General features: G+C 36.8%; 1 long non-coding RNA gene across 1 annotated transcript; it reads right to left on the bottom strand.

Annotated features, from left to right (window-relative positions):
• Nucleotides 1-564: 564 nt before the first annotated feature.
• On the bottom strand, nt 565-3198 carry LOC145162865 (uncharacterized). The gene is made up of 3 exons (XR_013739396.1): nt 2905-3198; nt 2192-2284; nt 565-718 (listed from the first exon to the last, which is right to left on the bottom strand). It is a non-coding gene; the product is annotated as an uncharacterized LOC145162865 (long non-coding RNA).
• Between the last annotated feature and the right edge of the window lie 22554 nt (nt 3199-25752).

The raw sequence follows: 25752 nt of genomic DNA, 5'->3' as shown, positions 1-25752 counted from the left end.
TGTAGCCACAGCCGCAGCTACAGCAGCATTCAGAGCTGCCGTATCGATTTGAGGAGTAGGTGGTGTTGCAGTTCATGGAGGATCGCGTCTTGTTGATCGACGTGGAGGCATCTTTTAACTATAAGTTTCGAAAGATGAAGATATTGATAAGAATTTAATAGGAAAATTGATGAGAATGACTCATGGACTAACTCTCCATAGCTCAACAGCACAATTGAATAGTATGATTGATTGTAGATGAAAGCATTTGGATAATAATTTCCATGAGGTTAGATATCTGACAAGAATACTGGAATTACAGATGTAATAAGTTCGGGAAAAATGACCTAGAAGTAGGCCTTACATCAACCAAGATGGGAAAATTTTGACAGAACTACGACCTAATCAAGACCTAACAGGTCTAAGATTTACAAAGATAGGAAATTAGACTAAAGTTTTTACATAAACTATGTTATATCTGTCACACCCCCGGCCAAGGCGGAACACGCCGGGAGCGGGACTAAGTTCATGGATCACAGATAAACTGAATATATAGCACAAGTACAACGATAAACAAAACTGCATTTGTATTCCATCATTAAGTTTGAATACAGGGTTCTTACATATAATAATAGTACAGTAGTTGCCTTAAACAGGTAAGCAGATAACAAAAACAAGCTAGCTAGGTCGTCTACAATCCACAGCTAACCTTCTGTCTGAACGCCTGTCTGATGATCCCCTAAGAATACATTTAAGTTTGAAAGTCAACACAAAGGTTGGTGAGTGTCACAGGTTTTCTGCTAACGCAGTAATACTTTTAATAAGTCTAAAAAGTATTATCTTTGTATGTATAACAACAGTTAAAACAGTGTTTGCACTGAGTCTTTAAAAGCCAAAATGTATAGTTTGTATAAGTAACCCATACGTAAAACTGTGTTTGTAATGAATCTTTGAAAGCCAAAACTTTATGTTCCATAAGTAATTCCATACTTAAAATTGTGTTTGTAATGAATCTTTGAAGCTAAAACGTTATGTTCCATAAGTAATTCCATACTTAAAACTGTGTTTGTAATGAATCTTTAAAGCCAAAACGTTATGTTCCATAAGTAATTCCATACTTAAAATTGTGTTTGAAAGCAACCAAATCCATGGTTGTACGGGTAGCGAATAAAGTTTTCTGCCAATGTTGTACTCAAAACCGCATATACGGATAAACAAACATACGAATATACGGATACAATTATCTGCCAAGGTTGAACTTAACAACCGCAGATACGGATAAACAACAAGTATATTTGATAAATATACACGTAAAGTGTACGATACTTGTTTAAACAGTTGACAAAACTTAGTATAGTGTACACAAGCACATGTATGAGCCTAAGATACAAGTTCTATAACTTGTATAAATGTATAAACCTATATATCTATGTCATAAACAGACATACGGATATACGGATAAAGTTACCTGCCAAGGTTGAACTTAACAACCGCAGATACGGATAAACACGTAATTGACAAGTATATTTGATAAACGTACACATTGAAGAGTACGATACTTTTTTAAACAATTGATAAAACTTTGAGTACAAGCACATAAACGACCCTAAGATACGAGCTCTATAACTCGTAAAAATATATAAACTTATATATTTTTGTGTATGTATGAGGTATAATGAAACTACCAAGTTGATAACTGGCTATACAGTCATAGCACAATTTTAGTTGGAACGTATATTTTATTTTTATTAGTTGTATTATCTTTAACAACATAACATATGTAGCTATTGAGGTTTAAAACGATTTTGTTTACTTAACATGTAAGCGTTTAAACAATTATTTCTAAAAATGGTAAAGTATTTACACAAAACAATGATATTTTTTTGTGTATTTCGCATGATAAATATTACTTAGTACACGTACTATCATGTACAGACGAGGGCCAGACATGAAACGCCGATGGCAGGACCATTTTGGCATTATAGCACTTCTGAAATCCAGCAACCCATGCGACCCTTCAAACCAGATTCCCTGTACCGTAAGTAGTAGCGTAATAAATGATATTTTTGTGTGATTTATATTGCATAAAAACGGTGGTGTCGTTTGATTAAACAAAGTATTTAGAAAATAGATATATACTAGATATACAAGTACTACATGTATTCCCCCTCCCCCTCCCGAAAATATGTAAAACTGAGGCCGTAACACTCACCTTAAAGTGTGATTATCGATTTGTTTCCGAGAATGGATGCGAGAAACCGGGATGTACTGCCGTGAACACGAAATTCCGAGATAATTTAGTTTCCTAATAAACCAAAGGGAAATTTCGGTATTAATTACCAAGTATGGGGTTGGTTTGGTAATTTAACTAACTTTAAGGATTTGTTTTGCTAAAATAACTAATAAGGGTGACTCCTTTTGTAATCATATTCAAGGAAGGGGTTGTAATAAATAGCTTGGAATCAAGTTTGCATAATGGACTTATTATTTTTTTTTTTTCAAGAAGTTTTTTGGAAAGGTTTAAACTAAATAAAAGAAATGATAGTTTAAGGATTATAACTTGTTTTGAAAAGATTTGTTGGATAGGGTTTTTTTTTGGATTTAATTTGAAACTAAGTTTGAATATTTAGGACCTCTTTTGTAATGAATATCCATGGAGGGGGGTTTTTATTTATTTTAAAATGAAAGTTTGGTGCTTTAGGACTTAATTTGTAAACGTTTGTGAAATGAGGATTTAAAACATTTAATTGAAATCAAGTTTGCATAGTAATTTGACTTTACACAGGAGGTATTAACCTCCTGTGTTCCCGTCGACGGCATGCAAGAACACAAAAAAAAAAATATAACGAATGTCCCTCTGCTTTCTGGTTTGATCTATGAGAGCATTTCCATTGAATAAAAAGGGAAGTTTGGTAGAGGACTTACGAAGCAGCAACAGCAACATAGGTGGCGGGTGGTGGTGGCTTTACAGCGGCAGTGGAGGTATGGCGATGATGAGAAAGTCCGGCAGCTTTGCTGCTCCTCTTTTTGATGATCAACGAAGGGAGGGATAGAGATAGTGGGGAGGGCAGCAATCAAAGAGGGGTTTGGGTGGGTTTAGTTGGTGAAATGGTGGTGGTCTTGGGTGTAGCCGAGAGTGAGATAGAGAGAGTTTAGAGAGAAAGAGATCAAGAACTAGAGAGAGGAGATGTTGGCTGATGTTGTGTGTGTTAAGTGACCTCCTACTACATCTTATTTATAGTGCAAGGGTAAGTGTGTAAGAGTGACTCCATGCACCAAGCACCATGCCTTGTACCCTGTTATGCAAGTGTGCACTCAAAGTGGAGAAGGAGAGAGAGGATGGCCATGTCACGTGGGAATGGACAAAGAGATAAGCAAGAAGGACTTGAGAGCTGGCTATATACTCTTGTGCAAGGCATGTGGGTCCCACAAAGTAATTTAATCCCTTAACTTATCCAAAACACTTATAAATTGATGAATCGAGACCCCGACATCGGATTGCGTTTTCGAGAATTTCTTATGAAAGAGGGTAATTCAAGGATTCCAGAAACCCGAACGGATTAATTTTTGGAGTTACGAAACTCCGGGAATTTGTGTTTAAAGTTTTGCGTCAAAACGGCTCGCGGTGTCCGTTTTCGCAACTTTTGTAAATATTTCCGTAAAAATTATTTCGAGTGTGAAATTAAATAATAGACTATAACCTGAGTCCAAAAACGCTCTCGGAAATCCTGTCGGCAAAGAGTAAATACCTCAACGGATCGATTCGGTTTTGCGCGATTAAAGAAAACCAGTGTTTTACTGTCTGTTTTCTTAAAACTATCGTAACTTTTGCATACGAACTCCGTTTTGGACATTCTTTATAGTTTCGGAAATAGGGGAACATGTACTATAATATTATAATAATTGCTTTGCTTAAAATGACTTTTTACGAATTTTCAGTTTTTTTTAGTCGTATTCCTAAGGCTACAGTTTGTGCGGTTTAATTCGTTGTACATTTGAAAGTGCAATATCATCTAGTATCGTATTATAGTTAGAATGAAATTACTTGTCCTTCTTAAGATACACTAAAACTCAGTAATTCGGATATAACATGAGATTCACGGATAGATTGGCGGTTATAATAATAGCCCTAAATTTTGGGTTGTCACAATATCCAAAAGAGAAGTCGATGAGACTCTATCGGCGACGAGAACTACTAGAGTGAGTTCTTGACTCCGACAGAAGACGTTCTATGTCCCTCACGCGCCTATCAAATCTTGCTTGCTGAGCTCGAAGTTCCCTAACTTCAGCTTGGGTTTCAGCAAGTTCCCTCTGCAGAGCTGCATTGCGGACCTGAGTCCTTTCATTAGCAGACTCTAGCTGGCGAATGCGGACTGTGTTAACGCCAAAGTTGGCATCAATCTCCACGACTCGGTCGATAGTTGCTCGACCCTGTTCGGTGTTCCGAGAGATCCTACGAACCATGATGGGTAGGACCCTGTCAGCTGAACCTCCCTCGGTGAGGTTGTAGAAGCTTCTTTCTCCATTGTAGGGAATGGGTTGACCCTGTTCCCGACTCCATCTGTTCAAGTTTGTGGCCCACAGAGGTGTGGGTCCTTGAAATGCTGGACGAGGGTTTGGGTTTGGGTCTTGAGCAGCTAGGGGTAGGTTGTTGACTTCTGGCTCTGAGTCAGAACCATCAGAAAAACCCTCATCATAGTGATCATCCAAAGGGATGGGATGATCATCCTCTGGCTCCTCTCCGAGCCATCCAACATTGCCGTGGTTAGGATAGTACGGGTCTCCGAGAAGATGGAATCCAGCCATGATATCTACACGAGAAAAGGGGGTATAAAAAATAACTAGATAGACGCACTAATTAGATAATTATAAGATGATCTTTATCAGTTACTTTAACATTTGCCTAGTGCATACCAGTCATATGTGACCAAGACAGGATAGACCTTCGAATAAGTGACCCTAACTCTAAGCCCACAACCAAACAAGGAACAGGAAGTAAAGCAAAGGTCACAGATTCTAAGTCTATGACATCCTAGTTACATATAACCTTAGTGTATCCATTCTGCAACTATTGACATACTAATAAAGACTTTTTTAGTTCTCAGATAAGTAATTATAGTAACACAAAATACTCCTATAGGATTTTAAGTTTATGTTATGTTCTATTGTTTTCATTGTAGTAGTGTTGGTAAGTTTTTAGACTTGTTGCAACCTCACAACCACACTTAGGCACATGCTAGTCACTCCTCGGATAATATAGTTGATCAGGCTATATCTTCCCAGGGTTGACCATATGTCTCTAAGTCTAATTGTGTTACCCAACAATCGTAATACTTTTGTTCTGTCCTAGTGACACTGATTTTAGTATGAATGCAGGTATGTATACTTGGTTAAATATTTTATTATTTAAAAGTATAAACTCTTTATCAGAGTATTTTTAATCTGGCTGTGTTTATAGTTCGTATATCTTTTATGGGTTGATACACTCGATTCACTATAAACAATGCTCTGATACCGATCTGTCACACCCCAAAACCGGAACGGTAGAAACGTTCGGGGGTGGAGGACGTCATGTACAGTATTGATGGGTTTTAGGTAAAACAAATAAACTAGAAAACAATTCCTAAGTTCACATGCAACCTACTTTGGATCTATGTTTTAACTATTGAACATATAACTTTAAATTGCAAAACAAGAACCCTAGAGGAGAGAGGCTAATTTCGAAATTAACAAACTAGGGTTTAGGAGTTACATACCTTTCAATTGTTATAGGAAACAATTGACAATCCTCTTGATCTTGATCTTGATCTTCTTGGAAGCTTAGCACCACAAATATAATGCCTCTAATGGAATCACACCCAAGAACTAGCAAGAAGGAAACTTGGAGGAGAGAGGATGGAGAGAGTATGCAATTTCGGCCTTAGGGTTTCTTCCAAAGAAATCAGTGCCCAAAATGTGAGCCAGGAGGCTCCTTAAATAGTTGAGGGAACTAGGGTTTAGGGAAAACCCTAGTTATCCTTTGCTTAGGGCCTAAGCAAGACCCAAGGCCTTATCTTGGACCCCTTGGACGAATTCTCTAGGGTTTCCCCTAGGGTTTTCGTCCACCCCCTTCCAAGGGAGTTCTGGATCCTTCCATTCAACTATCAGTTAATTGCAAACTAGTCCCTACACTTTATAATTAATTCTTTTAACCCCAAAATCAATTCTGATTAATTTCTGGCTAACAATTAATTAAACATAATGATTTCTAATTAATATATGAATCCATTAACATATTAATAAATCATTTATATATATATTAATTTATTAATCTTATCAATTAATATCTCTCCTTTCATAATTTCCTTGTCCAGTTGCTAGGTTGAGGGCAACCCAAAAGGACTGTGCTGCTATCAATTCAAGTACATACCAATTATAGTTATGGGCTTAGACACCTAATCCAACAGTCTCCCACTTGGATAAGTCTATAACTATAATTGCTAGTATGCCTTCTAAATTTGACCAGCAAATTGTAGCTTCCAAAAAGCTGCTGCCGAACTTTGACCCAGTCAGTTACGTGTCCTAAGATAAGTGATCATATAACCCTTCGTTCTGCTTGATATCCCCAGAAAAAAGACATGGAATGTAATCAATCTCTTTGTCCAGAATCTATGTTTCCCGATTCCTGATTTGTGATGATGAAGGACTTCTAATCGAACACATCAATTTAGTCCTGGCTGGGCCCAGCACATAAGTCAACACCAAATCATCGAGGGGCCCACAGATATCGCTTTTCCTGTTAGGGCAAAAGGAACGAATAAACATTGACTCATATGCTTGTATCTTTTACTCATCAAATTATGCATGACAATGCGTTTAATAACACCAAGTTACTAATGCGTTTTCGTATCACCAATGCACAACCGACTTGTGAATTACAACTCATATATCTTCGTTTCAAGATTATAAGATATTACCGTCTCAGTATTACTCGTGATGAATTCCATGAAGTGATACTCTGAGTGAGGGTTTATGCAGTACTCAAATCTCAATTTCTGAGTACTCATGAACGTTGCAGCAATTCTATTGCCATGTCTATCCTTAGACAATCTACAATCCAGTTCATGACAGTCTTAATTCACTACTTACTTCCAAAAGTATGAGTGACTGTGTAGTTTGAATAATCTTATTATTCGGGAAGTAAAACATGCAAAAATGAAACACAATAATAAACAATTGACAAAAGGCAGAAACCAAACTTATAAATAATACTTTATTATTTAATCACCAAAAGTCAATTACATTTACTTTGTTACAAGTTTCAAAAACTAATCTAACTACTAAAACTAATATCATCTTTCAGTCCTATGCTCCGAGCATGCTGAATATGCTTAGCCCTACTCAGACCCTTTGTGAGAGGATCTGCTGGGTTATCTTCAGATGACACCCTCTTTACTATAAGATGGCCTTCTTCTACTCTATGTCTGATGAAATGGTACTTTCTGTCGATATGTCTGGTCTTACCATGATCTCTCGGTTCCTTTGTCAAGGCAACCGCTCCTTCATTATCGCAGAACAGTTCCATAGGCTCCTGGATGGTTGGAACAACTCCGAGATCCCCGATGAAGTTCCTCAACCAAGCTGCTTCTTTCGACGCTTCACTTGCTGCTATGTACTCTGATTCACAGGTAGAATCAGCCACCGTATTTTGCTTGGAACTCTTCCAAGTAACTGCTCCTCCATTCAGTAAAAATACCCAGCCCGACTGAGAACGGAAGTTATCTCTATCCGTCTGAAAGCTGGCATCACTGTAACCATCTACTCTCAAAGTATCACTGCCACCAAGCACAAGAACCCAGTCCTTTGTCCTTCGCAAATACTTGAGTATATTCTTAACTGCTATCCAATGAGCTCTACCTGGGTTTCCCTGATAGCGACTGACCATGCTCAAAGCAAATGTCACATCAGGGCGAGTACATGTCATAGCGTACATGATCGATCCGACAGCGGAAGCATAAGGTACACGACTCATGTCATCTATTTCAACATCTGTACTCGGGCATTGACTCTTACTCAATTTGGTATTGCTCTGGATAGGTAGCTCTCCCTTCTTGGAATTTTCCATACTAAACCTCTTTAGTACCTTATCCAAGTATGTGCTCTGACTAAGTCCAATTAGTCTCTTCTTTCTATCTCTCAATATTCTAATCCCAAGAATATAGGCAGCTTCTCCAAGGTCTTTCATGGCAAAACACTTTCCAAGCCAAGACTTAACTTCTTTCAAGGTTGGAACGTCGTTACCAATGAGTAATATGTCATCGACATATAACACCAGAAAAGTTACTATACTCCCACTAGCCTTGATATACACACAAAACTCATCTTCACTTCTAGAGAAACCAAACTCTTTGACTTTCTCATGGAAGCAAAGATTCCAACTGCGAGATGCTTGTTTCAATCCATAAATGGATTTCTCAAGCTTGCACACCCTATTGGGGAACTTTGCATCAACAAAACCCTCTGGCTGACTCATGTAAGCATCTTCAGCCAACTTCCCATTAAGGAAAGCAGTTTTGACATCCATCTGCCAGATTTCATAATCATGAAAGGCAGCTATGGCGAGCAATATCCTAATAGATTTAATCTTAGCCACTGGCGAGAAGGTCTCATCATAGTCAACCCCTGGGGTTTGAGTGAAACCTTTTGCAACCAGTCGAGCCTTGAATGTGTGCACATTTCCATCCATGTCTGTCTTCTTCTTGAAGATCCATTTGCACCCAACTGTCTTACGACCTGGTGTACTATCAACCAAATTCCAAACTTGGTTGTCATACATGGACTTAATCTCGCTGTCCATTGCCTCTTTCCACTTGGAAGCCTCTGGGCCTGCCATTGCTTCCTTATAAGTGACTGGTTCATCTAAGTTTACCAGTGTTCTGTCACTTATGAATGTGTCACCATCTGAAGTAATATGAAAACCATACAACTCAGGTGGCACACTCACCCTAGTGGATCTTCTAAGAGGTAATGAGTTATCGATTGGTTCAACAGGAACTGTTTCCTCTGGTTGAGTGCTAGTGTCATCTAAGGTTCCTTCATTGGCTGACTCTTGAATTTCTTCAAGGTCAATAGTGCTCCCACTGTCCTCTTTGAATATGAGCTCTCTTTCAAGAAAGACTCCTCTTCGTGCTACAAAGACCACGTTCTCACTAGGCCTGTAGAACAAATATCCAAAAGACTGCTTTGGGTAACCAATGAAAACACATTTCTCACTTCTAGCTGCTAGCTTGTCGTTAGTCTCTCGTCTTACGAAAGCTTCACAACCCCAGACTTTAATATGTGCTAACGAGGGAACTTTCCCTGTCCACATTTCGTGAGGTGTTTTGGCAACCTTCTTTGTAGGGACAAGATTGAGGATGTGAGTGGCTGTCTCTAAGGCATACCCCCAAAAGTGAATGGGAAGCGAAGCCCGACTCATCATAGAACGAACCATGTCTAACAAGGTTCAATTACGCCTCTTAGCTACACCATTTAACTATGGTGTCCTAGGAGGAGTCAATTGTGAGACTATCCCACATTCTTTCAGATAGTCATTAAACTCGATACTAAGATACTCCCCGCCTCTATCGGATCTAAGTATCTTTATCTTTCTGCCCAATTGATTTTCAACTTCATGCTTAAACTCTTTGAACTTTTCAAAAGTTTCTGACTTATGCTTGATCAAGTAGATATATCCATATCTGCTATAATCGTCAGTGAAAGTCACATAGAATCGATTAGCATCTCTTGTAGTTGATCTGAAGGGCCCGCACACATCCATGTGTATGAGATCCAACAGACCTTCACCTCTTTCACATGACCCTGTGAATGGTGATTTTGTCATCTTTCCCAAAAGACAAGATTCACACATATCATCTGATTTTAGGTCAAATGATTCCAACACTCCATCCTTTTGGAGTTGGGCTATGCGTTTCTTGTTAATGTGTCCAAGACGACAATGCCACAAGCATGCCTTGTCTACACTATTAGACAAGTCAATATTAAGTACACTATTTCCTAGGCTATCAACACAAGTCACTGTTTCATACACACCATTACAAGGCAAAGCTTCAAACATAAAAACACCATTCTTATAAACAGAAATTGAACCATTCAAATCATTAAAAGAATATGTAAAACCTTGTCTGAGCAATGCATAAAATGAAATAATGTTTCTCGTCATCTCAGACGAATAGCAACAATTTATTAAATCTAATCTAACATCATTACTAAGCAGAAGCTGATAAACTCCGATCTTGGTTACTGGTGAAGACTTTCTGTTTCCCATGATCAGGTTTATCCTTCCTCGCTCTATCTTCTCACTTTCCTTTAGACCCTGCAAATCAGAACAAATATGAAAACTACATCCTGTATCAAGGACCCACGAACGAGAAGATAATGAGTTATTAGCAGAAATAGTGTAAATACCTGCCGAAGATGGCTTCACTTTGCCATCCTTGATATCTTGCAGATATTGTGGGCAAGATCTCTTCCAATGCCCCTTTTGGTTGCAGTAAAAACAAACTGCCTCTTTTGGATCAGAAACATGGGGAGTGGAACCATTGGGCTTAGCCTTTGGGCCATTACTAGATGACCCAGCTTGAGCCTTGCTCTTCCAGTTTTGCTTGGGAGGACCTTTCCTCTTTTTCCCCTTTCCCTGTCCAATAGCCAAAACAGGGGCACTCGTAGGTGTGGAGGGTATACTTTTACCCTTCATCCCTGCCTCAGCTGTCTGCAACAAGTTGTGCAATTGGGCCAAGGTCTGCTCAGTATTGTTCAAATGGTAAGTTAGAATAAACTGACCATAACATTCAGGAAGTGAGTTCAAGACCATGTCAATGGCCAATTCCTCATCAAAGTGAATATTGAGCTTGACCAAACGCTCTATGTAGCGTTGCATTCTTTGCACATGTGACACTACCGACTCCCCATCTTTCATCTTGCAAGCCATGAGTGACTTGACTACTTCGAACTTTTCTTGATGAGCTCGCTTATGGTACTTTTCCATAAGGTCCTTGTTCATCTCGAAAGGCCAGTAGTCCTCATAGTACCTCTGCAGTTCTGGGGACATAGTTGCCACCATGATGCATGCCACTTTGGTAGTATCATCGTAATGTTTCTTGTAGGCAGCAAGATCTTCAGGAGTAGCTTCATTCTCATCAAGCTCTTTGAGATCCTTTTCAAGAACATATTCTTTGTTCTCGAAACGAAGAGCCATCTTGATGTTGCGCATCCAATCGTTATAGTTTGAGCCATCCATAACGACTTTGGAGCATATATTGAGCAAAGAGAAGTTTTGGTTGGAGGAGGACGAAGCAGAAGTGTTTCCAGGAGTAGACATCTGAAAAGAAAGAAAGTTTTAGTTAGATTTCAAGATACCTTAATAGAATAACCCAAAGATATAATATCAAGGTTAGGATCCAACTATGAAGATTCACAACTTAGAAATGGGATGCCGAGATCCAAGTGCAAATTTCATAAAGGTAGGTGAATGACGATTCACCAATTCCACCATTAGACGAAACAAACGAAGTGAAATTCCTAATTCTTTTGAGATACATTGAAACTATTCAATGGCATTTTTTAATCTCAGATTATGCTCTTCTATTTGTGACTGGGATGCCGAGGATCACAAACAAGATGTGAATAACCATGCAAATGTGCTTGGTAAGCTCATTGTCTTTATCATTAACTATTGATGTGCTGGTAAACCACACACGCTCCATCAAAATGACAATTATGTGATACCCATTACTACTCTTTATTAGTGCCTTTTAGTGTGTTGGTTAACCACACACGCTCCACTAACGACCAATAAAGCATAATGTGCAATTTCATGGATTAGCATACTTTTCACATTTTTCCTAAAGTAACTAGAGTTGGGATTTTGAAAATAATGTTCTAGTACTTTCTTTAATATCATTATACTTTTAATGAGAAGTAGTTGTCCTATCAAATCCGTTCTGCTAACGACCCTCCACTAATCAAGGAAGCGGTGGGTGAGAGTGGACACCCATTCAACTACCATTTATAGGCAGTTTCCTTATACCCCCCTTATAGATTAGCTTCGTGAATGAGGCATACTAGCGATTTGACTGACCATATTCTTATACATATATAATATTAAACTTTTAATTATAATATATATATAAGGTGTGTTTTAAAACATTTTAAAACTTCAAGGGTTTATAAATTTCGAAATTTAAGCTATTAAATTTAAATTTAAATAAACCAATTAACTAGATTTAATATTTATCTTTTAATTAACTATTAATCAAATTATTAAATCTTGTAAGGATTATCTAATTAAATTAATCCATTAATTTAATCCTAATCCTTATCCCTCTAAATTTCGAAAAATAGGGTAAGGATAATTATCCAATTAATCTAATTAAGTAACAATTATCCAAAACAAGAAACCCTAGTTATCCTTTAGCAAATTTCGAAATTCACAAGGGAGTAGGCTAGGGTTTTCAAAACCCTAACCCTAATTTCGATTAGGGTTCTTTGGAGGCTAGGGTTTTCGAAAACCCTTCAATCCAAAACCCTAATTGCGAAAATTTGGCCTTTAGGGTTTAATGGCTATAAACCCTAATTTGCAATTCAACTATTATAGCAATTCAATTTAAAACAAACAATGGCTCTGATACCACTGATGGGTTTTAGGTAAAACAAATAAACTAGAAAACAATTCCTAAGTTCACATGCAACCTACTTTGGATCTATGTTTTAACTATTGAACATATAACTTTGAATTGCAAAACAAGAACCCTAGAGGAGAGAGGCTAATTTCGAAACTAACAAACTAGGGTTTACGAGTTACATACCTTTCAATTGTTATAGAAAACAATTGATAATCCTCTTGATCTTGATCTTGATCTTCTTGGAAGCTTATCACCACAAATGTAATGCCTCTAATGGAATCACACCCAAGAACTAGCAAGAAGGAAACTTGGAGGAGAAAGGATGGAGAGAGTATGCAATTTCGGCCTTAGGGTTTCTTCCAAAGAAATCAGTGCCCAAAATGTGAGCCAGGAGGCTCCTTAAATAGTTGAGGGAACTAGGGTTTAGGGAAAACCCTAGTTATCCTTTGCTTAGGGCCTAAGCAAGACCCAAGGCCTTATCTTGGACCCCTTGGACGAATTCTCTAGGGTTTCCCCTAGGGTTTTCGTCCACCCCCTTCCAAGGGAGTTCTGGATCCTTCCATTCAACTATCAGTTAATTGCAAACTAGTCCCTGCACTTTATAATTAATTCTTTTAACCCCAAAATCAATTCTGATTAATTTCTGGCTAACAACTAATTAAACATAATGATTTCTAATTAATATATTAATCCATTAACATATTAATAAATCATTTATATATATATACTAATTTATTAATCTTATAACTTAATATCTCTCCTTTCATAATTTCCTTGTCCAGTTGCTAGGTTGAGGGCAACCCAAAAGGACTGTGCTGCTATCAATTCAAGTACATACCAATTATAGTTATGGGCTTAGACACCTAATCCAACAAGTATCACAATAATGCATAGTAGTAAACAAGCAACAACATCATCCATTGCATTAATAATATAATTTAATACAAGTGTGTTCTGTCAAGTTAAATAGACACCAAAAATATGAATCAAAATAAAAGATGAGTCTTGAACGAGCTCCATCTTCTCAAAAACTGGCACCGGTACCTGTCTACTGGTGACCTGAGAATACAAGTTATTTTGAAAGAGTTTATCAGCTTTAAAGCTGGTGAGATCATAAGTATATTAGTGTCTGTGTTTGTGTGAAAGTGTTTGTAAGTATGTAATGTATAAGTTTGTAATTGTTTGAACTCTCCTAGAAAACCCTATGTTTCCTACTAACAGTAGCCTTCTACCAAGGCATCTAGTGGTCGTGTGTGTGTTACTTTTAAGAGTATGTATTTTCCCAAATCTGACTATCATTAACCAAAAATATAGTTTTTACATTACTGTTTATTGTGTGAAGATCACAAAGTGAATGCAATGGGAAAATGAAATAGTATTGTAGTGTTGTATTAAGTAACTACTGCTGTACTAACTACCTTAAACCAATTGTTATTTAAAGTACCATGTGATCGGCATGTACCATACTACCGACTATAAACACGACGATGTAAGACGTCGGAAGGAATGACGTTTGGCACCCGTAGACTTGCAAGTCCCACTGTAGCGAACAACAAGGTGTAGGATAGTCAATCCAGTATACATCTATACACAAACTCAACGCTCTCCATTTAAGGAGATTTTGGATACAAAACGGGCCATGACAGGTGATGCCATGCCCCGTTACGTGGCTCACATAACTTTATTAGTGCACTTATGAATGTATTGTATGTACTAGCTGTATTGTATGTTCTCTCTCTATCTAGTATGTATGTATGTTCTCTCTGTATGGTATTGTTTGTTTCTCATCATAGTATTCTCTATCTGTATGTTATGTTCTCTCTGTATGGTATTGTTTGTTTCTCATCATAGTATTCTCTATCTGTATGTTATGTTCTCTCTGTATGGTATTGACTCATATATGAACTGACTCTTTGTATGTTTCACTATTCTAGTAACAGTATTAGTATCTTCCTAAACTAAACCTATTGTAGCTTACTAGTAATTTTGTTTGAATGTATGAACATGTTTGTATACCTTTGCTACCCAAAGGTATTGAATAGAAAGAAGTAACCTTTTATATCTATATACATATACATGATATATAACTAGGATTCAAACGACCTTCGGACAAACAACTAATACCCTAAGTCCACAACCAAACAAGGAACAGGAGGTAAGGTGACCTATCAGTCCTAAGTCCTTTAAATCCTACTTATATAACTATATCTATATAGATACACATTTAACAGAATATAAGTTTAAAAGAGTTTAATAAAAGTATTTGACATGTAAAAGAGTTTAATAAAACAGTTTGAAGTAGTTTGTTTGATAACACAGTTTTTAAAGTAAGAAATCCACTTGTTTGGTAGATATTAATCACATGTGATTGATATAATAACTATAATAGTTCAACTTGTATTCCCCCCCCCCCCATAAAAGCATTTAAAAACATTTAAAAGGTTAATTAAGGGGTATGAACTCACCTGTAGTGAGTGGTTTGGACGAACAGATGTTATAGGATGCCAAGTGTCGAGTGAAGTCTTGAGCACACACAAGGATCCTAGTTAACATATAATAACACATATATGTATCCAATTAGTCATTTAACAACTAATTAATCAAGCTAAGACATCCTCAGACATGTGAAACACTTGATTTAAGTGCTATAAGTACTAAGGATTGCATCTAAGGGTTGTAGGACTTGGCTTTTGAGTTTAGGGTCCAAGGGTAAACTCTTTTGGAGTTTACGGTTTTGGGACCAACTCCCTTGGAGTTTACGGTCGTAAACCCATGAGTTTACGGCCGTAAACTCATGGTAACTCTACCATTTCGTGTTTTGAGGTCTTAAAGGTCATAAAGAAGCATCCTAACTTCAAGTCTAAGCCTTAGGAAGTGATTGTGGCACCATTTCACCCCTTTGTGGAGTTTACGGCCCATGGACCATTTCTCCATGAGTTGACGGTCGTAAACCCATGAGTTTACGGCCGTAAACTCTAATGGTCCTTGATGTTTTCGATGTTTAAGGTCCCATACACTTCAAGGATGTGATCTAGACTAGTATCCATGGCTTGGTAAGGGACAAGGGCACACAATGGCCCTTTCATTAGGGTTTACGGTCCAAGAACATGCTTGGACCGTAAACACCTTTGATCTTGTGTTTCTTTGTGTTTACTAGTTGATTAAGAACTGTAACAAGCCTTATAACACACTAGGGTAAGAGTACTTACAATAAAGAAGCTTCAAAAGGGTGTTAAAAGTCCAAGAACACTAGTGTGTGTTCTTGGTGAAACTAAGAACACTTGAAGATCTACACAAATGGAATGATTTCACGGATGAAATCATGTAAGATCACTAGATTAAGTAAGATATCAACTAATTAGGGCAAGAAACACTTACAAAGTTGAAGATCAAGAAGGAAAATCGGATGATACTTGAGAGGATTTGAGTTCTAGTTCTTGAAAATGGTAAAAAAGTGTATAAAATGACTAAGTGTCATATTTATACCCCTTGGGGTTTACGGCCGTAAACACCATGTTTAGGCCGTAAACTCCAAACTCTTGGAGTTTTGAGACTTTATTGTGGCACAATAAACCCTAGGGTATCCTCTCTCCTGTTATCTCTTGAAGTACTAAGCTTTAAAGCACTCAAACTGACTCCAAAAAGCTTAACAGTTAGCAGAAACATTTCTGACTTCTATTGAAGTGAATGGTTGTACAAAATAGAAATTTGGGGTTGTCACAGTAAACACCTACCCAGCCGTAAACAATCACAAACACATACATTACAAGATCAAGACCATATAAGACTTATACAAATGATTGCCTAGCCCAAACCACTACTCTATGACCTGTCAATCTCCCCCTTGGTTTATGGCTAGCATAAGCTCTATCTTCTTTTATCATGGGTTCTCTAGCAGCCTCACATCTGATCTATCTATTGCCCCCATCCATAGCCTCTTGTCAATTATCTTAGAAACCATAGCCGTGAACTCTTTGGCAGCAGGCTCCATAACCTCCGACTTGCAAATAATTTGATGTCTTGCTAAGGTCTGAATATCTCTCTCCCTGAACCTCAGAAGATCTTTAGAACCATTTATGGAGTATGGCAAACCTACCGTGGTTGTGCCAGAAAGTGTTGAGCTGAACAATTCTAATGCTTATACTTCTTGTGCAGGTAAAGTAGTAGAAGATGAGAACAAGGAGAACACTATTGAACAAACCAATGACTCCTGGAACTCTGAATCTGTTGCTTCTAACTCAGTCACTCCTAACAAACCTGCTGTTGAGAAATACATGCCACCAATTCCAGTGAAACAGAGTTCCTGTTGCAAGTGTGCTTGTGAGAACAATAAAAGACAAGACAAGGATACGCCACCAGGGGTAGGAAGAAACAACTTCCCAGTGAAGAAACTGTCCAAATCGCGCATACATTCCTTACTACGCACAAGGCTGGCAGAACGCGCCAGGAGGGAGATTTTCCAAAAGAATCCGCTCAAGGTCACGATCAGACAATGGTGAGTGGAATGACAAGAAGGCCAAGAATTCAACTCCCAAGGACAAGAATCCAACTCCCAAGAACAAGAAGGGAATGTCTGCCAAGAAGTCCAATCCAAGAGATGCTCCAGTGAAACGAAGATCAGTTAGCTCAAAGTCATCTCGAAGATTGGCTTCAAGTTCAAAAGCAAGTACTGAGGCACCCATCGGACCGAACAAGAAATGGGTTAAACCCAGCTACAGTTCGGTACCAAAGGTTCAATCTCCCAAATCTTCTAATGCTTCTATCGTTTCTTCATCTTCTATTTGTGATAAGAAGGATATGTCGGAGTACCTTGCAAAGATGACAAAGGTAAACCCAGTTTCAAAATGGACTGGGTTCCAAAGACCAACTGATCCTGCTCTGTGCTGGAGCAGCTATGGAGGCATATCATCAGACTTCGGTCTATTGGTAGTGGCTGTTCCAGGCACATGATAGGAGGCATCTCTCAACTGTACAACACTCAGAACATTGTTTGAGAGTATGTGTCCTTTGCGGGAAGGGAAGAAAGGAAAGGATCACATATGGGGTTTGTTCTTAACGATGTGAAGAATTTTCGGATTTGTTCTGAGATTATGCGTGCTGTTCGGAGACCTTCTGGATGCAAATTCAATTGGTGACTTACGGTTTGAGTTTTCTTCTCTATACTCCTGAGTTTATCTTAAACTGGTTCGTTTTGAAGACAATTTTTTAGACAATTTTTATTTTCTTATTTGTTTATAGGGAAGTGATATCAAGATAAAGTGATAACGGGCAGTCTAAAACATGTGTAAGGGACTGAATCTGAATTGTCTAGACTCTGTGTTCAATGTGCTGGTAGGCACGAAGGATTTGACCGTGTGGATTTAGATAGGATCGTTTGGACTGATCATACGACGCTCGGGTAGATTGAGCAGTGAGATAAACATGGGAACCCACGGGATACACTAAATTAATACGCATCTAGAACTATGGCTTAACTTTTCCTTGATGTACGAACTTATGTCCTTAATTTTGGTTCTGATAGGGCGACTGGGGGTTCTGATAAAGTAGGGCTGTTGGAAATTATTTTATTGCTTTCTATCTGTCAGTCATATGTTGCTTCCTCTGCGTGATTGGAAGAGATCCGACCTGGAATGCAACATATGCAACTCTATTTCTACGCACCTTCTTTATCTATGCAATTCTTCCTATGTTAGTCATATGTTATCTCCTCTGCGTGATTGAAATGATCCGACCTGGAACACAGCATATGCAATATTCTATCTCTCATTCCCTCTATCCTAGTTAGCCATATGTTGTCCCCTCTGCGTGATTGAAAGAGATCCGACCTGGGACACAACATATGCACCTATATCTAAATCTGTCTTCCTCCTTAATAATTGTTTACTCACCTAAAGTAAGGAGTTCTTTGGAAGTTCTTGATAACCAGGGTATATCGGGAACTGGGGAACACGTTCTAGTGCAACTAAAATTGAAAAATTTAGAGGTTGTCTGTAAATCTCACTGCTTAATTTAAGTGGACAACAATACTTGTGGTCGTCGTCAGCTGAATGGTATATTTTGAAAAGTTTGTCAATATTCTTCATGTTTAAGTGGACCACAATACCGGCAATTGACCAGATTTATTCATGAAGGTGAAGGTACTGATAAACAAAGTTAAGATTGTCTCACAACTTTGATCCCAAATATTTTTTTTGTTTTTGTTAAATTTCTTCATAGTTTTCCTCTATGCACAAATTTAGGAGGAGAATTAAAAAAAAATTCAAAAATCAAACAAAAATTAGAATATTCAAAAATCAAACAAAAATCAGAAAATTAAAAATCCAAAAATAGTGTTATTTCTGTTTTATTTATTGTTCAGAAAAAATAAAAAATCCAAAATTTTTTTTGTTTCTGTTTTAATTTTCAGAAAATATGAAAAATACAAAAATATTGTATGCTAAGTTTTCTTTTACTTTTGTTTTGTCTTGAAAAGTGAATTCAGATGTAGATGAGACTCATGGAGACTGTATCGAGAATTTCTGAGCCAAGGCTTCGTCCGTGATCATCGAAGAATTCTCATTCGAAGAATCAATAAATGAAGATTATTCTTTAAACATTCAATTCTTCAACCCCAGAAGCAAGGTGAAGCTGCACTTGAAGATCATGTGACAGATTGCATTGAAGCCTCCTCAATCAATTTGCTGCTATTCTTGTACTTGCTGAAGTGATCCAGAAGATTAGATCTCTCTATTGTTCTCTCTGAAGATTCTCAAGCTGAAAGCGCCATCTTTCAAGAAGCCTCCTCACCCAACGTGCATTCAGAGTCAAATTCTGAAGAAACGCCCAACTGCTCAAGATGAAGTCATTCATTGAAGATTCATCAAGTTCATCTTGAAGTTGTGAAGAATTTGAAGATTAATGCTGAAGCCAAGCTCCCAATGAAGGTTGACAAGAAAAGCCAACTACTTTTTAGGGGGAGCTTGTTGGGTCAATTAGAAAAGAAAGCTATAAACCAAGGGGGAGATTGTTGGGTCAAAAATATTGGTTTATACTTTACTTTTCTAGCAAAATGTATTTTTCAGTCATGTAATAAGTGTTTGCGGTTGTGTTTACGATTCACGGCCCTGTGTCATATATATAGATGTTAGGTGGGTGAGGAGTGTACGGCTAGAAGAGCTTAAGTGTGTGTATTCTAAGGTGTTCTAGAGAGAGAAAGGAGTGAAGGTTCAAGTGTGTATGAATCTTGTGTATTGTTCATCATTCCAATCTTGAATACATCATAGATTCATGTTATTCTTCCTCTCCTTCTTCTTCATTTAGATCTGGCATCATCCGTTTGATTGGGATTCCACATCATCTGTTTGATTGAATCTTGTGTATTGTTCATCATTCCTATCATAGAGTCCATGAATGGTTTATTTGTAGATGCAAGGAAGATGCCTATAATACCCCTTCTTGAGTTCTTCCGTCGTCTTTCACAGGAATGATGTAACAAGCATCGCATCGATGGATGTATGACTTTAATTATGTAGAGTAAAAAGTTAATTATATATATCTTCTTTACAGGGAAATGTTCAACAGTGCTAACGTAGTGGGCTGAAAAAGTAGTTAGCAAAAATGAAGAGCGTACGACAGGATGGTCAATTTCAGGTGTTTCAGATGCAATATATCAAGTGCATGATTTCAAACATGCTGGCATAGTTGATTTGAGGCAAGAGACATGTACATGCAACTATTGGGAAGGAACTGGTTTTCCTAGTGGTCATGTCATAATGGTCTTAAAGCTAACTTTAGACATCTGTTTATAGACGCTTACAAAATGGAAACGTACCGAAGTACATATAAGGATGCAGTTTACCCCCTTCCAGAATCGTGTGATTGGGAGATGATTGTTGAGATGATGGTTGTTAAACCCCGGATAATGGATACACGTCAAGCAGGTAGACCAAAAAATAGAAATCATATCTCGTCACAATGTAAGGAACCTATAGTAAGAAGGTGTAGTAGATGTGATAGTACAACACATAATGCAGTGACTTGTCCGACATTGGTCCCAATGAAGAAAAAGAAGCCTAGAAAATGTAGCGTGCAGTCACGTAGTATGACAAAAGGGAAAGGGACGCAAGGGACACAAGGGACTCACGAGACGCTAAAGACGCACAGGCCGCAAGAGACGCGCTGTACATAAGGAACGCAAAGAGAAGACTATTGTTCAACGTTTGATTTGAATGATTGATGTTGTATTTATAATTAAGTATGATATGTTTTGGTAGACATTGATTTTGTACTTTGAAATGGTGTGGTTACTTTAAATATTATGGGTAACTTTATGATTATATTAGTGCATCATTACTAGTAGAGTAATAACTAAAACTCGAAGATAATACATATAACAAACCCAAAACACATAATAAACGAACAACAACAGTAATTAACTTAAGGGAATTGCAATGGATACTTATCTTTCTCCATCGTCATATAGTCGTCCCTAAGTCTTATTTTATCTTCAAAACGGTCCTTTTGACACCCAAGATCTATCATTTCTGCATCCTTCTCAGCAAGCCACTTTTCAGTCATTTTGATAGTCTTCTTAGTCTTTTTTATCCATTCCTCATGATCTTTGATTTTTTTATTAATATGCATCCTTGCCTCAGCCTCTTTGCACTCTTCCGCAATGAGATCACGTCGTTCAGTGAGAGCCGGAGATGACTCTTTATCTTTTTTTTTGTTCTTCAGCCCATTGGAATTGTTGCAAAGTATCATCAGACATATACGACCCTCTCATGTTTGGTGATGGGGCAAGAAAAGGGTCAATCGGATCACAATAGTAACAATCAAGTTTGTTGAACAAGTAAATATAGAAATTTGAAGTGTTAAATTAATCAATTTATGTTAACCCTAAACCAAATGATGAACACTTACTTGGAAGGAATGATAACTTCAATTGGTGTTGAGCATGGATAGATTGATACCTTTTGCACTCACGATGATGGTGTTTATAGAGAGTGTTTGAACGTAAGGAAGAATGTGTTAAGTTTCCATTTAATCGTTCATTCATCAGGTATTAAATTCATCAGTTACACCTTAGGGGAAAGAAATTGAAACCACACATGATTAGTCCCTCAAGTTATAGAACAATGTCATATCCACCATACTACGCAATTTAATGTCTACGAACATGATATGTCACTATGGAAAACATTATGGTACAAAATATAATTGTACCTAAAATGTAATTAGCGTTACAAAGTAGTCCTAAGGCCACACTAATGGGTTATTTTCCAACATTCTCCCACTTGGCCAAGTGACTATTTGTATACATGTCTTATTGTCTTGGCCAAGTTATTTTCATCTTGTTTCATATTAACACAAAAAGCAAAAAAGTACAGCCTAACATGCCGTTTTAGACATGGGACCCCCACCCATCATGCTTTAGTGCTTCGTATGAAACTTACAATTAATTTAAGCCAAATGACATAAGATTTAAGTGGCAATCCAACACATTTGTCTATATAAAAAGTAAGTGTGCACAAGTTATTAATATAGACAAATTATAAATTATGGAGGAATAATAATCAAGTACTTTAATAATTAAAGAAATCCATTAAAACACTATGCTAGAATTACATAATATTAGGTCTAGCCTTAAACCCATATTGACGACATGTTCAACTAAATGGGTGGAAGAACTTTCGTTATCGGATCCACTAGCATATTATCAGTGTTAATGTATTCGATACAAATATTATTTCCCCCACTTGATTTTAAATGAACAAGTATTTTGTATAGAGGTAAAGCCCCATTCCACTTTAATTATTGCTAGCGGGAAACTTACAGAGCAAAAGTTATAACAAGAAGTTTTCTTTTAATAGTCTTCAAATGGAATTCAGGATCATGAGTCATGTGATTTAATTTCTCAACAACATTCCATGACAAATTTCATTATCTATGAAAATAGATTATGTCATTATAGTTGATATAGTCATCAATTTTATTTATGACTCTCTCATGATATTGGCCGACTGATAGTATAAAGATGCATCCCAATAATGACTATTTATATTTGCATTTCGCAAAGTCAGAGTAAAAAAATATCACTTATAAGTTATCACCACTTTTTCTAAACAAGTTTTCTATTATTAGTCCCGTGAAAAATATCAGAAAGTTTTATTTCCAACTTCCTAGTTGTCTAGACCATGATTTAATTGATAACGGCTCAGCATGCCACCGAAAAATGTGTACCTTAACTATGGAAAGAATTGAAGGAAAGTATTGTTGCAATTTATATAAATACTACACACTCAATATATGTATTTCAGGATATGTGTAAAGCCCTTTGGATTACTCCATGTATTTATATGTCTATTGCATGCTAGGCTTCACCGAGATCTTTCATAATGAGGTGATGTGACAATAAGTGTTTTGATTTGTGCAACACATCGATGTTATTACTCACCAAGAGAATGTCATCTCTATATAGTAACAAAGTTCCTCCCACTGATGTTGAGGTATACATTGATCTACTTGGTTCTTAATAAAGTCATTATTTCTCATCACTTCGTCGAATGATAGGTACCTTTGACATGAAGCCTGATTTAGCCTATATATTTAAATCCCAGTTACAGAAAATTGTTTGACATCTATTTCATGTAGCTCTAAATCAAAACGAGTTACAAAGGGCATTACGATCTTAAGGGAGTCTTTTCGAGAAACGGGTAAAAATATTTCTTAGTAATAAATACCCTCCTTTTATGAATACTCTTTAGTGACCAATCAAGTTGTTCATTGTTTCCTATGGGTTTTGAAACCCTTTGGTAATTCAAAAAGTTCCTAAACATCATTCTTTTCCATGGAAGCTCGTCAATCATAGTTTCATTCCAATTAGTTGACTCGTCACAAGTTATGGCATCACTCTACGTCATAGGGTCATTTTCCTTCCTTATGTCATGATCGATCTCCACTTAAATAGGTTATGTAATAGTCAAGGATTTTTAGTTGCCTTCATCATAGAAAATGTCTAACATGTTATTGAGTTTATGAGATTTAATATCAATGAATTAAGTGGGACCATTATTGTGGTGTTACATTTGTCCCTATATTTGAAGAGTCTTTCTTATGAGGCAAAATATATTGACTTGAATCTCCAAATGGATTGCTAAGTGTACTGGGAACTTGAAATATAGGTGCCTCTTCATTGGATTCTTGGAGGTCAAAATCCCTCAATAAACCACTCCCACTGATTTTGACACTGTCAAGAAATTTGGCAACCTTCGTTTTTAGATTTCAAGTACTATATGACGAAAATGGGTATGAGGAAGCAACTTACAGTTTTCATGTTGAGTTTCTGAAATTGAGGAGCCTAGAGTTTTGTTTAGGTTGGACATACCACACCCTTAAATGCCTTAAGCTTCGCTTCATTCTTCTCTAAATCTTAAAAAAAATAGCTTACGAGATAGAATTTGAAAGAACTAAATTCAAGATGTGAACCATCAGTTTTAATGCCATGGTCCATATAAATTGGGTTAAGTTAGTGTTTTCAAGATACTTTCAACCATGTCCATTAAGGTTTTCTTCCTCCCCTGTAGAACATGTTCTATTGACTATTGAGGAGTACTAGGCACAATATATTGGTTAATTATGTCATGATCTTTACAAATTTCAATGAAAGATCGAGGGGCTTGACCAAAGTCCCAATACTAACCATAATAAACACGACCCATGTGTGATCTCATACTTTTATTTTCAGGTCAAGTTAATTTGCAACTATTTCCTGAAAGGTTTTAAGCATTTTAAGAGATCTAGACTTCTCATGCACTAAGTACGAATAAGATTGAAGTTTTAAAGGTATATATATGATTTATGACCACTTATGTCCCGTATAGAAGGTTTATAGATGTCAATGTGAAATTACGAACGTCTTATAATTCCTTCCTTATTCCTTTTTTTTTTAATTTGAGAAGTCAAGTTATGGAATAATGTATTTTACGAGACGTAGCAATTTATTATGCGATATGTGACCTAAGAGTTAATGTCACAACACAAATGAGGTCTCCAGTTCTCAGTTCCATTCAAAATTTCATTAACATTACATGATAATAATGATTCCAAGAAGTGGTTTTCAAGTTGTAATTTTAGAGGTATCCCTCAAACAATCATAGTCAACAATCGTAGCCAGCAATGTGAGAATTGAAACTAATAGTTACATCATTGCATCCAAATGCTAAATTATAGCCAACATTCGCTAACTTTGATACAAATAATAAGTTTCAAGTTATACTTGATACATAAAGAGTATACTCGATACAAATAATAAGTTTTAAGTTGTACTCGATACATAAAGAGTATCATTAAGACTTAAACATCAACCACTTTCTAAAAATAATGAAGGTGGACCAATTTTCTATGTTTAAATCTTTATTATTCCCAACTTTAATTGCACTTTCACTCCAATCCAACTTCAATCCCTGTAATAATAATAAAAAACAAATGTATCAGGGAGTGATAATCAATCCATCATGTACTTATAGGGATATTGATCATGGAACTTATATATATTATAATGCATATAATTTACCTTACTTGCCGTTAATTCTTTCATTTTATGGCAACTTATGGGGTACGCCTTTTTTTATTTTATGACAAAGTTTGCAATGAGGTTGTCTTGAGGCCTGTATATACCCATACTTTGGACCTTACTAAGACTATCATTGTGACTTATTTAAGCATTACTTTTTAAGTGATATCATGAGATAACAAAATAAAGTATATCAGTATACATATTAATAACACCAAAATAATAGGCCTTATATACGCCTTACCCATTTATCAGTTTCGCTTTGGCTAGACCAACAATTGGATATAATGGCATCTTAAAAGTTTTTCTATGCTACATAAATATTGCAATCACCTTTGGGCAGAAATACAATATTTATGCATATTATGTTTAAAATTCACTGCATAAGTCATTATTCAATTAGCCTTTCGGTTCCTTGAATAATAACTCAAACAGTTGCTTAATGTGGTATTCAATAAACTTAAATATCAAATTTAAATAACCTTTCTTTGGTCCAGTCGCTTAAATTTAACATTAAAGTTACCACTCATCATTGGTAAAAAAATATTATATGCAAAA

Source organism: Lactuca virosa, chromosome 3 (assembly GCF_052849685.1).
Source record: "Lactuca virosa cultivar CGN04683 chromosome 3, Lactuca_virosa_CGN04683_v6, whole genome shotgun sequence".
Taxonomy (NCBI): Eukaryota; Viridiplantae; Streptophyta; class Magnoliopsida; order Asterales; family Asteraceae; genus Lactuca; species Lactuca virosa.
The sequence above is the reverse complement of the archived record's forward strand: the minus strand, read 5'-3'. Positions and strand labels throughout refer to the sequence as shown.